General features: G+C 31.5%; 1 protein-coding gene across 2 annotated transcripts in view; it reads right to left on the bottom strand.

Moving 5' to 3' along the window:
- The window catches only part of LOC127850612 (uncharacterized), a 1,644,088-nt gene that overhangs the window by 421,838 nt on the left and 1,204,750 nt on the right, over positions 1 to 17,500 (bottom strand). The gene's annotated exons all lie outside the window — the stretch shown is intronic.

The following is a 17,500-nucleotide window of genomic DNA, read 5'->3' as shown; positions in this document are numbered from 1 at the left end:
GCTCCTGGAAAAATGATGATCAACACTAATATTTTACCCAATTAAATTTAGACTGTCATCAGCATTGCAAATAAAATCTTAGAATCATACAGCGAGAGCCCCTGATACTACTAGAGCTCAATGTGAGAGATGTGTATACCCTTTTTTGAATTTCTATTTTATTTTATTTTTATCACTAACAGAAATGATTTAATGTTAAAAAACAATGTGCATGCACTTACAAGTATCAAAAAGTCCAAATACATAACAAGTAAACAAGCCAAGTATATATCATAATATACCGAAATGCACATTTTGGCATGTTTTCTTAATATCTGTCATTTACCCCACCCACTTTTCTTGTCTTACAAATCACAAATCTTATTCATATTAAATATTATATATTTATTTTCCTTAGTCCCAAAGGTGGGTATAAATGTAGGTAGGATTATAATTCAATCTAAACTGTTTTTCAACTAAAAATTGAAACATGTCGTTCGCTAAAAACCACGTGGTTTTGTATCTTTTTTCCATGGATATAATCATTTTTTAAATACAATTTTTAATATTTCACCAAACATTTATTTGTTTTTTTGTTAAGTAAGAATAATATGTCCTAAATTGCTTAAATTAAAAAGCTTACCAAAATTTTCAAAATATATGTTGTTTGTGTCATTTGTGAGAAAAAACGGTTTTTCCTATGTTTTTGGCCGGCCATCTTGGCGGTCATCTTGGATTTAGACCCCGCGGACATGAATTTTATCTTTGGAACAAAATATTATTTTAACCAAGACAATGCAACATAATCTGCATATTTTGAAAACGTGTTCCAAACATGCATCGTGGACCTCCGTTCCTGCTAGACTATTACTAGTAAATATCATTTGATCGTTTCGTATCAAACATGCAGCAGATGAAATATATTAAAAACAAATGTTTGTATAGTACTTGGTATAAAGTATGTTAAAGTCTGTAAGTATTTTAGTCGGTAAACATTTACACGAGAAATGATAAATCCATTAAAGCGCTGATATAGATAACTCAGATATGATACAAAATCAATAGGTTGAAGTCTTGATTTCAATCGTGATTTTCTCTGTGTGAGGAAAATAAAAAAATAAAAAAAATCCAAATGAAGGATGGGTGTGTTTTGAACGTTTTTCTACATTGTTTATTTTTTTAATTCTTTTCATTATGTAAATGTGGATACATAGGCTGCCTGATTGTGAGTCGGACACCGACCCATCCGTTCGCACGCATGCCAATCGTTTTTTTTTCAGTTAGCTTGTCACAAAATTTATCAGTCAGTCCTTGTGTCTAGGCTGTCTGTCTATATATTCGTCTGTCTGGTTGTCTGTCTGTTAGCGCGCTCTGCGTGTCAGAAGAAAAGCTGTTGTTAACTTCTCGCATTTTTGTCTACATACATGTACTAGTATGAGTTTTGCTGTGTTCATGTAAGTCAAATGTCCTCCCAGATTAGCTTGTTCAGTCCTGATAGGCTTATCGGGGACGACATGTTCCGCCTAAAGTGGATTTTCTTCTAGAAGAGTATTATTTAAAAAAAAAATCAATTGGAAAGTGTTGTCTCTGATTACCCTGTACGGACTTGCAGGTCTGTGCGGACTACACAGGTCAGTGCGGACTACACAGGTCTGTGCGGACTACACAGGTCAGTGCGGACTACACAGGTCAGTGCGGACTACACAGGTCTGTGCGGACTACACAGGTCAGTGCGGACTACACAGGTCTGTGCGGACTACACAGGTCAGTGAGGATTATACAGACTATTTTGGGACGAGATTTTACGCTCATGCATTAAGCCCCATTTTAACAGAGCGCGTCTCATGTATATGTATGTCTTGGGTGTCGTTTTGACATTTTTTGTGTTCAACATTTTGTGTATATCGGTCAGTCGGTTGGCCTGTATCACTGAGAACGTTTTTGTGTGCATAAGGTTCAGTATAAACTATCTATAAAACAAGTATTTTACCGGCAAATGTAAATGATATACCTGCATGATTGATTGAAGTTTCTGATATCCCCTCTTTACCTTTAACTCGTGTAACTCGTGCATTTATCATTAGTGACATGCGATCAGCGCAAATAAGACGTCGCTTGGAATGTTTTAAAATTAGACACAGACACAAATAAAATAAGAAGCAATATTATATAGAGAGTAATATATCTGTTTAAATTCTTTGCCTAAGGGTTATTTTCATTTATTTATCCAGCTATCGAGAGATTATGTCGAAAATTAAAATTTTGGTAAACAATATTGTTCATTTTCATGATGATTGGGCAAAATAAATGACCTCTAAAGTCAAGCTTTTGAGTAAATCCTACCCATTGGCCTTCATTTTGATATAAAGTAACACAGTTCTGAACTCCGCCAAGATATCATCGGACTAAATATTTTGAGCAAGCTTTCTTAAAGATTGAGCAAACTGAATCTTTATTATTCATAATATTTGTCCTTAATTTTAATCATACCTAATCCAGTTTTAAATTCGGCGTATATATCATTTTATCCCATTTTCACCGCGACATTGACGGTATAACACGTTGTGGAATATACTTGCTTGTATTCAACACTGTGGAATATACTTATCGCGTGCACGGACTACTTTTTAAATGACGTCATGCGATATGCGCTAAAATTAGGTCGATATTGTTTGGTTCATTTATCGAATTTTAAGGTCACCCATTAAAAGAAAATGTGCATATTTTGCAGAAATATATATTTATATGACATATTCACCAAAAGAAATGCTGAAATAATATATAAAATTACACGATTTTTGTTTTGTTATTTTTTTTATTTATATTTACTTTAGTCTTTACCACTGAATGATTTTTCATAAGAAACAAAGTCGACAAAACTTAAGCTTCAAAATTATACGACCTTCAACCTTGAAATATAGTCATATGACATAATTTTTCGCCATCCGTAAAATGAATCAGCTGATTGATGGCGTTATAAAATGACATACTTATTGCGTCATTTTCCCCATTGTTTTGACGATTTATTATAAACGCGACTTATTTCACATGTTTTCTACATGTACTGTATGTCGAACTTTCTGAATTGTCAATTGATCACATTTTCCTTATTTCGTGTAATGTGCATTGTTTATAACCAAAGCATATACTTTTGACATTCAACTTAAATATTAAGAATGTACAACAAGCCATACACATATCGCACAGTTCATGAATAATCTGCTATGTTTGCGTTCCTATTTAATTCACGTTAGGCATAGAGCTGTGTAAAGTATAAGATAGTAAAAATAGCACCACACTGGAATTGGGAACGTCCCATTTTATACACGGGTATTTTGTACTCATTTATCTGTTGTGTACTGGAATGTTTTCCATTCTTTGTGTATTTATATATTAGATTATTTTCTCGTACATTAAGGGCATTTACCATAGATAAATAAAACATTGTGCAAGTTTAAACATAATTATGTTTGTATGCAGAAATCTGCAAATGCAACCGAGTTTACCAACGGCTATTATTAGATAAACTGCCCCGGTTCATTTGAACAGCAGTAATGTAGAGTACATGACGTAGCGTGTGACGAAGAAGAAAGTTTATCGCGTTCATAAACTCATTTGAATAAAGTGATAGAATGGCATAAGGGTCCTTATTTTTATGCTAAAATAATTATTAAAGACCCTAGATGCAAAATCGTCAATTATTGAGTTAAATGGATTATAAGATGGATTTTAAAGGATAATTAAAGGTAAGATACTAGTTCTTAAATGTTTTGATTTTTGTCTGTACTTTTGTCGTTCCCTGTTCTCGGGGAAATGATTTTAACATGGGCGCCATTGATGCATCGGATCACACACGGCATTCCCATAACATTATATAAAAAACACGTTCTGCGCGTCCTTAAATTCGTCGTCCGAAGTCGGAAAACGTATTGCCCTGTATATTTTGTCAAATAAAGTGTCAGTCGCTGCAATTGTCTGTCAAAATTGTCAAGGTTTTCGATAGCTAAAGAAACTTCAGCGTACAGTTTATTTAGTATTGACAGACCTGTACAAAGTCGCGCCAGTCAAAAATCATAAAAAGCGACATTTAAAGTTATGGTAGCCAGAACTAGGTCGTCGATGGTGTAGTCCTACAGGTATGTTGACATCGACAGCATTTTGTCAGGAGTAATGGCCGCCATATTGGATTTTGATAATTTTCTTTCGTAAATAAAATAAATTATAGTAAAGTAAAATCTTCTTTTCGCGGTCGTACTGTGTTAAAATTCGCATACTGCGTAAAATAGAATGTAGGCATATGGTGATATTTTTACTTGTTTTACAGTTTGTGTGTGAATTTTTTAAAGACTATTTTGCGTACCAGAACAAATACATGTATATAACTACGCATGGTTACATTTGTTAGATTTTTAGCGCTTTTATGACTGAATTAAAATTATTGTTAAGGTTATTAGATCTATTTATGTTAAATGTCACGTTGAAAAAAAAATCAAATGGGATAAATAGAATACTAGGATTAGCGTTGAATACAGAGAAGTTTATGTTGCTCGGCTCGAACACCGAAAGCGCTCGCCAAGGCTCGCGCTTCCGGCGTTCTAAGTCTCGCAACATAAACTTCTCTGTATTTAACGCTAACCTAGTATTCTCTATGGGACTAATATTCATACCAAGACGCGTTTAGAATGAAAAATGCCTTTTGACAAACCCAAAGCTTTGTCGTTGATTTGACCTCAAAACCTTACATTTTACCCCAATTGATTATTCGGCTGCGATACCATTTTAAAAACTTCTTTAAAAAGTATATTGAGAACTGGCCAATTAGAAGAGCCTCTTAAGTGTTCACAAACTTGTGCTTTGGTTTTTCTAGTGACGCAGATTTTGTTATCGAGTTTTGAACTCGTTCGAGACATAATTAGGTTATTAATGTTCTGACCAAGTTTCTCAAAGATTGGAGATACATATGGCTTCTAAAGTGTTCACTTTAACTGGCATGCACGTTTTACATGTATCGATTTTAAATAATGATTAATTATCAACACACATGCATTTAGAGTTAGTATATATGTATATTAATAAGCTATATAAATATCATGTGAACATGGTTATGTTGTTTTTCAGTCGAACACAAAAGCGTACACAATGACAAGTGAAACGTAAATCTTTGAATTACATCCTTTAACATTTGATATTTGGATTGTGCGTTATGTTTTGCTAACCCAGTCAATTTTCATCATCTATTTCTACTTGTAAGACTTTACAAACTAGTGATGGGACCGAATATCCGAATATTCGAATATTCGCAAATCGGCCGAGTAGTCGAATCCAAAATTCATATTCGAATACCCTGATTTTATGCAAAAATACTTCAAAAAAAATATAAGTACATGTACAAAGTCGCAATTTTGATTTCTTTTATTATATTGCATTGCTTCGATAACAGCTTACATCAATGAACGACATGATAATTGGCAGACGGGATAATATAAGGAGAGGGACCAATCGTAGATATACTATCAATTCATATTTTAAACAATCATATTTGTACAGTCCCAGACTTGCAAATTAATCAAAAATTGAAAAATTACAAATTTGTAAAATTTGAACTTTGCTTCTGTGTGATGCTAAACTACATTCAGATGCGAAACGCATACAATAAACGTCAAAAACATGGAAATTTCAATTTTTACAAATTTGCAACTTTTGTTATAGGATGCTATAAGAGCGATGTATCGATTGTGATGGTAACCCCCTTTATTTTGATGCGAAAACACACATAATAAACGTCAAAACATGGAAATTTCAAATTTTACAAATTTGCAATTTTTGTATTAAAATGCTATAAGAGCAATGTATCGAGCTTTTCGAGCTGCCATTGAGTTGCATTCATTGCTACACACAAAACAATCATATTTGTACAGTCCCAGACATGCAAATTAATCAAAAATTGAAAAATTACAAATTTGTAAAATTTGAACTTTGCTTCTTTGTGATGCTAAACTACATTCAGATGCGAAACGCATACAATAAACGTCAAAAACATGGAAATTTCAATTTTTACAAATTTGCAACTTTTGTTATAGGATGCTATAAGAGCGATGTATCGATTGTGATGGTAACCCCCTTTATTTTGATGCGAAAACACACATAATAAACGTCAAAACATGGAAATTTCAAATTTTACAAATTTGCAATTTTTGTATTAAAATGCTATAAGAGCAATGTATCGAGCTTTTCGAGCTGCCATTGAGTTGCATTCATTGCTACACACAAAACAATCATATTTGTACAGTCCCAGACATGCAAATTAATCAAAAATTGAAAAATTACAAATTTGTAAAATTTGAACTTTGCTTCTTTGTGATGCTAAACTACATTCAGATGCGAAACGCATACAATAAACGTCAAAAACATGGAAATTTCAATTTTTACAAATTTGCAACTTTTGTTATAGGATGCTATAAGAGCGATGTATCGATTGTGATGGTAACCCCCTTTATTTTGATGCGAAAACACACATAATAAACGTCAAAACATGGAAATTTCAAATTTTACAAATTTGCAATTTTTGTATTAAAATGCTATAAGAGCAATGTATCGAGCTTTTCGAGCTGCCATTGAGTTGCATTCATTGCTACACACAAAACAATCATATTTGTACAGTCCCAGACTTGCAAATTAATCAAAAATTGAAAAATTACAAATTTGTAAAATTTGAACTTTGCTTCTTTGTGATGCTAAACTACATTCAGATGCGAAACGCATACAATAAACGTCAAAAACATGGAAATTTCAATTTTTACAAATTTGCAACTTTTGTTATAGGATGCTATAAGAGCGATGTATCGATTGTGATGGTAACCCCCTTTATTTTGATGCGAAAACACACATAATAAACGTCAAAACATGGAAATTTCAAATTTTACAAATTTGCAATTTTTGTATTAAAATGCTATAAGAGCAATGTATCGAGCTTTTCGAGCTGCCATTGAGTTGCATTCATTGCTACACACAAAACAATCATATTTGTACAGTCCCAGACTTGCAAATTAATCAAAAATTGAAAAATTACAAATTTGTAAAATTTGAACTTTGCTTCTTTGTGATGCTAAACTACATTCAGATGCGAAACGCATACAATAAACGTCAAAAACATGGAAATTTCAATTTTTACAAATTTGCAACTTTTGTTATAGGATGCTATAAGAGCGATGTATAGATTGTGATGGTAACCCCCTTTATTTTGATGCGAAAACACACATAATAAACGTCAAAACATGAAAATTTCAAATTTTACAAATTTGCAATTTTTGTATTAAAATGCTATAAGAGCAATGTATCGAGCTTTTCGAGCTGCCATTGAGTTGCATTCATTGCTACACACAAAACAATCATATTTGTACAGTCCCAGACATGCAAATTAATCAAAAATTGAAAAATTACAAATTTGTAAAATTTGAACTTTGCTTCTTTGTGATGCTAAACTACATTCAGATGCGAAACGCATACAATAAACGTCAAAAACATGGAAATTTCAATTTTTACAAATTTGCAACTTTTGTTATAGGATGCTATAAGAGCGATGTATCGATTGTGATGGTAACCCCCTTTATTTTGATGCGAAAACACACATAATAAACGTCAAAACATGGAAATTTCAAATTTTACAAATTTGCAATTTTTGTATTAAAATGCTATAAGAGCAATGTATCGAGCTTTTCGAGCTGCCATTGAGTTGCATTCATTGCTACACACAAAACAATCATATTTGTACAGTCCCAGACTTGCAAATTAATCAAAAATTGAAAAATTACAAATTTGTAAAATTTGAACTTTGCTTCTTTGTGATGCTAAACTACATTCAGATGCGAAACGCATACAATAAACGTCAAAAACATGGAAATTTCAATTTTTACAAATTTGCAACTTTTGTTATAGGATGCTATAAGAGCGATGTATCGATTGTGATGGTAACCCCCTTTATTTTGATGCGAAAACACACATAATAAACGTCAAAACATGGAAATTTCAAATTTTACAAATTTGCAATTTTTGTATTAAAATGCTATAAGAGCAATGTATCGAGCTTTTCGAGCTGCCATTGAGTTGCATTCATTGCTACACACAAAACAATCATATTTGTACAGTCCCAGACATGCAAATTAATCAAAAATTGAAAAATTACAAATTTGTAAAATTTGAACTTTGCTTCTTTGTGATGCTAAACTACATTCAGATGCGAAACGCATACAATAAACGTCAAAAACATGGAAATTTCAATTTTTACAAATTTGCAACATTTGTTATAGGATGCTATAAGAGCGATGTATCGATTGTGATGGTAACCCCCTTTATTTTGATGCGAAAACACACATAATAAACGTCAAAACATGGAAATTTCAAATTTTACAAATTTGCAATTTTTGTATTAAAATGCTATAAGAGCAATGTATCGAGCTTTTCGAGCTGCCATTGAGTTGCATTCATTGCTACACACAAAACAATCATATTTGTACAGTCCCAGACATGCAAATTAATCAAAAATTGAAAAATTACAAATTTGTACAATTTGAACTTTGCTTCTTTGTGATGCTAAACTACATTCAGATGCGAAACGCATACAATAAACGTCAAAAACATGGAAATTTCAATTTTTACAAATTTGCAACTTTTGTTATAGGATGCTATAAGAGCGATGTATCGATTGTGATGGTAACCCCCTTTATTTTGATGCGAAAACACACATAATAAACGTCAAAACATGGAAATTTCAAATTTTACAAATTTGCAATTTTTGTATTAAAATGCTATAAGAGCAATGTATCGAGCTTTTCGAGCTGCCATTGAGTTGCATTCATTGCTACACACAAAACAATCATATTTGTACAGTCCCAGACATGCAAATTAATCAAAAATTGAAAAATTACAAATTTGTAAAATTTGAACTTTGCTTCTTTGTGATGCTAAACTACATTCAGATGCGAAACGCATACAATAAACGTCAAAAACATGGAAATTTCAATTTTTACAAATTTGCAACTTTTGTTATAGGATGCTATAAGAGCGATGTATCGATTGTGATGGTAACCCCCTTTATTTTGATGCGAAAACACACATAATAAACGTCAAAACATGGAAATTTCAAATTTTACAAATTTGCAATTTTTGTATTAAAATGCTATAAGAGCAATGTATCGAGCTTTTCGAGCTGCCATTGAGTTGCATTCATTGCTACACACAAAACAATCATATTTGTACAGTCCCAGACTTGCAAATTAATCAAAAATTGAAAAATTACAAATTTGTAAAATTTGAACTTTGCTTCTTTGTGATGCTAAACTACATTCAGATGCGAAACGCATACAATAAACGTCAAAAACATGGAAATTTCAATTTTTACAAATTTGCAACTTTTGTTATAGGATGCTATAAGAGCGATGTATCGATTGTGATGGTAACCCCCTTTATTTTGATGCGAAAACACACATAATAAACGTCAAAACATGGAAATTTCAAATTTTACAAATTTGCAATTTTTGTATTAAAATGCTATAAGAGCAATGTATCGAGCTTTTCGAGCTGCCATTGAGTTGCATTCATTGCTACACACAAAACAATCATATTTGTACAGTCCCAGACATGCAAATTAATCAAAAATTGAAAAATTACAAATTTGTAAAATTTGAACTTTGCTTCTTTGTGATGCTAAACTACATTCAGATGCGAAACGCATACAATAAACGTCAAAAACATGGAAATTTCAATTTTTACAAATTTGCAACTTTTGTTATAGGATGCTATAAGAGCGATGTATCGATTGTGATGGTAACCCCCTTTATTTTGATGCGAAAACACACATAATAAACGTCAAAACATGGAAATTTCAAATTTTACAAATTTGCAATTTTTGTATTAAAATGCTATAAGAGCAATGTATCGAGCTTTTCGAGCTGCCATTGAGTTGCATTCATTGCTACACACAAAACAATCATATTTGTACAGTCCCAGACTTGCAAATTAATCAAAAATTGAAAAATTACAAATTTGTAAAATTTGAACTTTGCTTCTTTGTGATGCTAAACTACATTCAGATGCGAAACGCATACAATAAACGTCAAAAACATGGAAATTTCAATTTTTACAAATTTGCAACTTTTGTTATAGGATGCTATAAGAGCGATGTATCGATTGTGATGGTAACCCCCTTTATTTTGATGCGAAAACACACATAATAAACGTCAAAACATGGAAATTTCAAATTTTACAAATTTGCAATTTTTGTATTAAAATGCTATAAGAGCAATGTATCGAGCTTTTCGAGCTGCCATTGAGTTGCATTCATTGCTACACACAAAACAATCATATTTGTACAGTCCCCAGACATGCAAATTAATCAAAAATTGAAAAATTACAAATTTGTAAAATTTGAACTTTGCTTCTTTGTGATGCTAAACTACATTCAGATGCGAAACGCATACAATAAACGTCAAAAACATGGAAATTTCAATTTTTACAAATTTGCAACTTTTGTTATAGGATGCTATAAGAGCGATGTATCGATTGTGATGGTAACCCCCTTTATTTTGATGCGAAAACACACATAATAAACGTCAAAACATGGAAATTTCAAATTTTACAAATTTGCAATTTTTGTATTAAAATGCTATAAGAGCAATGTATCGAGCTTTTCGAGCTGCCATTGAGTTGCATTCATTGCTACACACACAAAACAATCATATTTGTACAGTCCCAGACATGCAAATTAATCAAAAATTGAAAAATTACAAATTTGTAAAATTTGAACTTTGCTTCTTTGTGATGCTAAACTACATTCAGATGCGAAACGCATACAATAAACGTCAAAAACATGGAAATTTCAATTTTTACAAATTTGCAACTTTTGTTATAGGATGCTATAAGAGCGATGTATCGATTGTGATGGTAACCCCCTTTATTTTGATGCGAAAACACACATAATAAACGTCAAAACATGGAAATTTCAAATTTTACAAATTTGCAATTTTTGTATTAAAATGCTATAAGAGCAATGTATCGAGCTTTTCGAGCTGCCATTGAGTTGCATTCATTGCTACACACAAAACAATCATATTTGTACAGTCCCAGACATGCAAATTAATCAAAATTGAAAAATTACAAATTTGTAAAATTTGAACTTTGCTTCTTTGTGATGCTAAACTACATTCAGATGCGAAACGCATACAATAAACGTCAAAAACATGGAAATTTCAATTTTTACAAATTTGCAACTTTTGTTATAGGATGCTATAAGAGCGATGTATCGATTGTGATGGTAACCCCCTTTATTTTGATGCGAAAACACACATAATAAACGTCAAAACATGGAAATTTCAAATTTTACAAATTTGCAATTTTTGTATTAAAATGCTATAAGAGCAATGTATCGAGCTTTTCGAGCTGCCATTGAGTTGCATTCATTGCTACACACAAAACAATCATATTTGTACAGTCCCAGACTTGCAAATTAATCAAAAATTGAAAAATTACAAATTTGTAAAATTTGAACTTTGCTTCTTTGTGATGCTAAACTACATTCAGATGCGAAAACGCATACAATAAACGTCAAAAACATGGAAATTTCAATTTTTACAAATTTGCAACTTTTGTTATAGGATGCTATAAGAGCGATGTATCGATTGTGATGGTAACCCCCTTTATTTTGATGCGAAAACACACATAATAAACGTCAAAACATGGAAATTTCAAATTTTACAAATTTGCAATTTTTGTATTAAAATGCTATAAGAGCAATGTATCGAGCTTTTCGAGCTGCCATTGAGTTGCATTCATTGCTACACACAAAACAATCATATTTGTACAGTCCCAGACATGCAAATTAATCAAAAATTGAAAAATTACAAATTTGTAAAATTTGAACTTTGCTTCTTTGTGATGCTAAACTACATTCAGATGCGAAACGCATACAATAAACGTCAAAAACATGGAAATTTCAATTTTTACAAATTTGCAACTTTTGTTATAGGATGCTATAAGAGCGATGTATCGATTGTGATGGTAACCCCCTTTATTTTGATGCGAAAACACACATAATAAACGTCAAAACATGGAAATTTCAAATTTTACAAATTTGCAATTTTTGTATTAAAATGCTATAAGAGCAATGTATCGAGCTTTTCGAGCTGCCATTGAGTTGCATTCATTGCTACACACAAAACAATCATATTTGTACAGTCCCAGACATGCAAATTAATCAAAAATTGAAAAATTACAAATTTGTAAAATTTGAACTTTGCTTCTTTGTGATGCTAAACTACATTCAGATGCGAAACGCATACAATAAACGTCAAAAACATGGAAATTTCAATTTTTACAAATTTGCAACTTTTGTTATAGGATGCTATAAGAGCGATGTATCGATTGTGATGGTAACCCCCTTTATTTTGATGCGAAAACACACATAATAAACGTCAAAACATGGAAATTTCAAATTTTACAAATTTGCAATTTTTGTATTAAAATGCTATAAGAGCAATGTATCGAGCTTTTCGAGCTGCCATTGAGTTGCATTCATTGCTACACACAAAACAATCATATTTGTACAGTCCCAGACATGCAAATTAATCAAAAATTGAAAAATTACAAATTTGTAAAATTTGAACTTTGCTTCTTTGTGATGCTAAACTACATTCAGATGCGAAACGCATACAATAAACGTCAAAAACATGGAAATTTCAATTTTTACAAATTTGCAACTTTTGTTATAGGATGCTATAAGAGCGATGTATCGATTGTGATGGTAACCCCCTTTATTTTGATGCGAAAACACACATAATAAACGTCAAAACATGGAAATTTCAAATTTTACAAATTTGCAATTTTTGTATTAAAATGCTATAAGAGCAATGTATCGAGCTTTTCGAGCTGCCATTGAGTTGCATTCATTGCTACACACAAAACAATCATATTTGTACAGTCCCAGACTTGCAAATTAATCAAAAATTGAAAAATTACAAATTTGTAAAATTTGAACTTTGCTTCTTTGTGATGCTAAACTACATTCAGATGCGAAACGCATACAATAAACGTCAAAAACATGGAAATTTCAATTTTTACAAATTTGCAACTTTTGTTATAGGATGCTATAAGAGCGATGTATCGATTGTGATGGTAACCCCCTTTATTTTGATGCGAAAACACACATAATAAACGTCAAAACATGGAAATTTCAAATTTTACAAATTTGCAATTTTTGTATTAAAATGCTGTAAGAGCAATGTATCGAGCTTTTCGAGCTGCCATTGAGTTGCATTCATTGCTACACACAAAACAATCATATTTGTACAGTCCCAGACTTGCAAATTAATCAAAAATTGAAAAATTACAAATTTGTAAAATTTGAACTTTGCTTCTTTGTGATGCTAAACTACATTCAGATGCGAAACGCATACAATAAACGTCAAAAACATGGAAATTTCAATTTTTACAAATTTGCAACTTTTGTTATAGGATGCTATAAGAGCGATGTATCGATTGTGATGGTAACCCCCTTTATTTTGATGCGAAAACACACATAATAAACGTCAAAACATGGAAATTTCAAATTTTACAAATTTGCAATTTTTGTATTAAAATGCTATAAGAGCAATGTATCGAGCTTTTCGAGCTGCCATTGAGTTGCATTCATTGCTACACACAAAACAATCATATTTGTACAGTCCCAGACATGCAAATTAATCAAAAATTGAAAAATTACAAATTTGTAAAATTTGAACTTTGCTTCTTTGTGATGCTAAACTACATTCAGATGCGAAACGCATACAATAAACGTCAAAAACATGGAAATTTCAATTTTTACAAATTTGCAACTTTTGTTATAGGATGCTATAAGAGCGATGTATCGATTGTGATGGTAACCCCCTTTATTTTGATGCGAAAACACACATAATAAACGTCAAAACATGGAAATTTCAAATTTTACAAATTTGCAATTTTTGTATTAAAATGCTATAAGAGCAATGTATCGAGCTTTTCGAGCTGCCATTGAGTTGCATTCATTGCTACACACAAAACAATCATATTTGTACAGTCCCAGACATGCAAATTAATCAAAAATTGAAAAATTACAAATTTGTAAAATTTGAACTTTGCTTCTTTGTGATGCTAAACTACATTCAGATGCGAAACGCATACAATAAACGTCAAAAACATGGAAATTTCAATTTTTACAAATTTACAACTTTTGTTATAGGATGCTATAAGAGCGATGTATCGATTGTGATGGTAACCCCCTTTATTTTGATGCGAAAACACACATAATAACGTCAAAACATGGAAATTTCAAATTTTACAAATTTGCAATTTTTGTATTAAAATGCTATAAGAGCAATGTATCGAGCTTTTCGAGCTGCCATTGAGTTGCATTCATTGCTACACACAAAACAATCATATTTGTACAGTCCCAGACATGCAAATTAATCAAAAATTGAAAAATTACAAATTTGTAAAATTTGAACTTTGCTTCTTTGTGATGCTAAACTACATTCAGATGCGAAACGCATACAATAAACGTCAAAAACATGGAAATTTCAATTTTTACAAATTTGCAACTTTTGTTATAGGATGCTATAAGAGCGATGTATCGATTGTGATGGTAACCCCCTTTATTTTGATGCGAAAACACACATAATAAACGTCAAAACATGGAAATTTCAAATTTTACAAATTTGCAATTTTTGTATTAAAATGCTATAAGAGCAATGTATCGAGCTTTTCGAGCTGCCATTGAGTTGCATTCATTGCTACACACAAAACAATCATATTTGTACAGTCCCAGACTTGCAAATTAATCAAAAATTGAAAAATTACAAATTTGTAAAATTTGAACTTTGCTTCTTTGTGATGCTAAACTACATTCAGATGCGAAACGCATACAATAAACGTCAAAAACATGGAAATTTCAATTTTTACAAATTTGCAACTTTTGTTATAGGATGCTATAAGAGCGATGTATCGATTGTGATGGTAACCCCCTTTATTTTGATGCGAAAACACACATAATAAACGTCAAAACATGGAAATTTCAAATTTTACAAATTTGCAATTTTTGTATTAAAATGCTATAAGAGCAATGTATCGAGCTTTTCGAGCTGCCATTGAGTTGCATTCATTGCTACACACAAAACAATCATATTTGTACAGTCCCAGACATGCAAATTAATCAAAAATTGAAAAATTACAAATTTGTAAAATTTGAACTTTGCTTCTTTGTGATGCTAAACTACATTCAGATGCGAAACGCATACAATAAACGTCAAAAACATGGAAATTTCAATTTTTACAAATTTGCAACTTTTGTTATAGGATGCTATAAGAGCGATGTATCGATTGTGATGGTAACCCCCCTTTATTTTGATGCGAAAACACACATAATAAACGTCAAAACATGGAAATTTCAAATTTTACAAATTTGCAATTTTTGTATTAAATGCTATAAGAGCAATGTATCGAGCTTTTCGAGCTGCCATTGAGTTGCATTCATTGCTACACACAAAACAATCATATTTGTACAGTCCCAGACTTGCAAATTAATCAAAAATTGAAAAATTACAAATTTGTAAAATTGAACTTTGCTTCTTTGTGATGCTAAACTACATTCAGATGCGAAACGCATACAATAAACGTCAAAAACATGGAAATTCAATTTTTACAAATTTGCAACTTTTGTTATAGGATGCTATAAGAGCGAGTGTATCGATTGTGATGGTAACCCCCCTTTATTTTGATGCGAAAACACACATAATAACGTCAAAACATGGAAATTTCAAATTTTACAAATTTGCAATTTTTGTATTAAATGCTATAAGAGCAATGTATCGAGCTTTTCGAGCTGCCATTGAGTTGCATTCATTGCTACACACAAACAATCATATTTGTACAGTCCCAGACATGCAAATTAATCAAAATTGAAAAATTACAAATTTGTAAAATTTGAACTTTGCTTCTTTGTGATGCTAAACTACATTCAGATGCGAAACGCATACAATAAACGTCAAAAACATGGAAATTTCAATTTTTACAAATTTGCAACTTTTGTTATAGGATGCTATAAGAGCGATGTATCGATTGTGATGGTAACCCCCTTTATTTTGATGCGAAAACACACATAATAAACGTCAAACATGGAAATTTCAAATTTTACAAATTTGCAATTTTTGTATTAAAATGCTATAAGAGCAATGTATCGAGCTTTTCGAGCTGCCATTGAGTTGCATTCATTGCTACACACAAAACAATCATATTTGTACAGTCCCAGACATGCAAATTAATCAAAATTGAAAAATTACAAATTTGTAAAATTTGAACTTTGCTTCTTTGTGATGCTAAACTACATTCAGATGCGAAACGCATACAATAAACGTCAAAAACATGGAAATTTCAATTTTTACAAATTTGCAACTTTTGTTATAGGATGCTATAAAGAGCGATGTATCGATTGTGATGGTAACCCCTTTATTTTGATGCGAAAACACACATAATAAACGTCAAAACATGGAAATTTCAAATTTTACAAATTTGCAATTTTTGTATTAAATGCTATAAGAGCAATGTATCGAGCTTTTCGAGCTGCCATTGAGTTGCATTCATTGCTACACACAAAACAATCATATTTGTACAGTCCCAGACATGCAAATTAATCAAAAATTGAAAAATTACAAATTTGTAAAATTTGAACTTTGCTTCTTTGTGATGCTAAACTACATTCAGATGCGAAACGCATACAATAAACGTCAAAAACATGGAAATTTCAATTTTTACAAATTTGCAACTTTTGTTATAGGATGCTATAAGAGCGATGTATCGATTGTGATGGTAACCCCCTTTATTTTGATGCGAAAAACACATAATAAACGTCAAAACATGGAAATTTCAAATTTTACAAATTTGCAATTTTGTATTAAATGCTATAAGAGCAATGTATCGAGCTTTTCGAGCTGCCATTGAGTTGCATTCATTGCTACACACAAAACAATCATATTGTACAGTCCCAGACTTGCAAATTAATCAAAAATTGAAAATTACAAATTTGTAAAATTTGAACGTTGCTTCTTTGTGATGCTAAACTACATTCAGATGCGAAACGCATACAATAAACGTCAAAAACATGGAAATTTCAATTTTACAAATTTGCAACTTTTGTTATAGGGATGCTATAAGAGCGATGTATCGATTGTGATGGTACCCCCTTTATTTTGATGCGAAAACACACATAATAAACGTCAAAACATGGAAATTTCAAATTTTACAAATTTGCAATTTTTGTATTAAATGCTATAAGAGCAATGTATCGAGCTTTTCGAGCTGCCATTGAGTTGCATTCATTGCTACACACAAAACAATCATATTTGTACAGTCCCAGACATGCAAATAATCAAAATTGAAAAATTGCAAATTTGTAAATTTGAAATTGCTTCTTTTTGATGCTAACTACATTCAGATGCGAAACGCATACAATAAACGTCAAACA

The sequence above is a fragment of the Dreissena polymorpha genome, chromosome 11 (assembly GCF_020536995.1).
Source record: "Dreissena polymorpha isolate Duluth1 chromosome 11, UMN_Dpol_1.0, whole genome shotgun sequence".
In the NCBI taxonomy this organism is placed as follows: Eukaryota; Metazoa; Mollusca; class Bivalvia; order Myida; family Dreissenidae; genus Dreissena; species Dreissena polymorpha.
The sequence above is the reverse complement of the archived record's forward strand: the minus strand, read 5'-3'. Positions and strand labels throughout refer to the sequence as shown.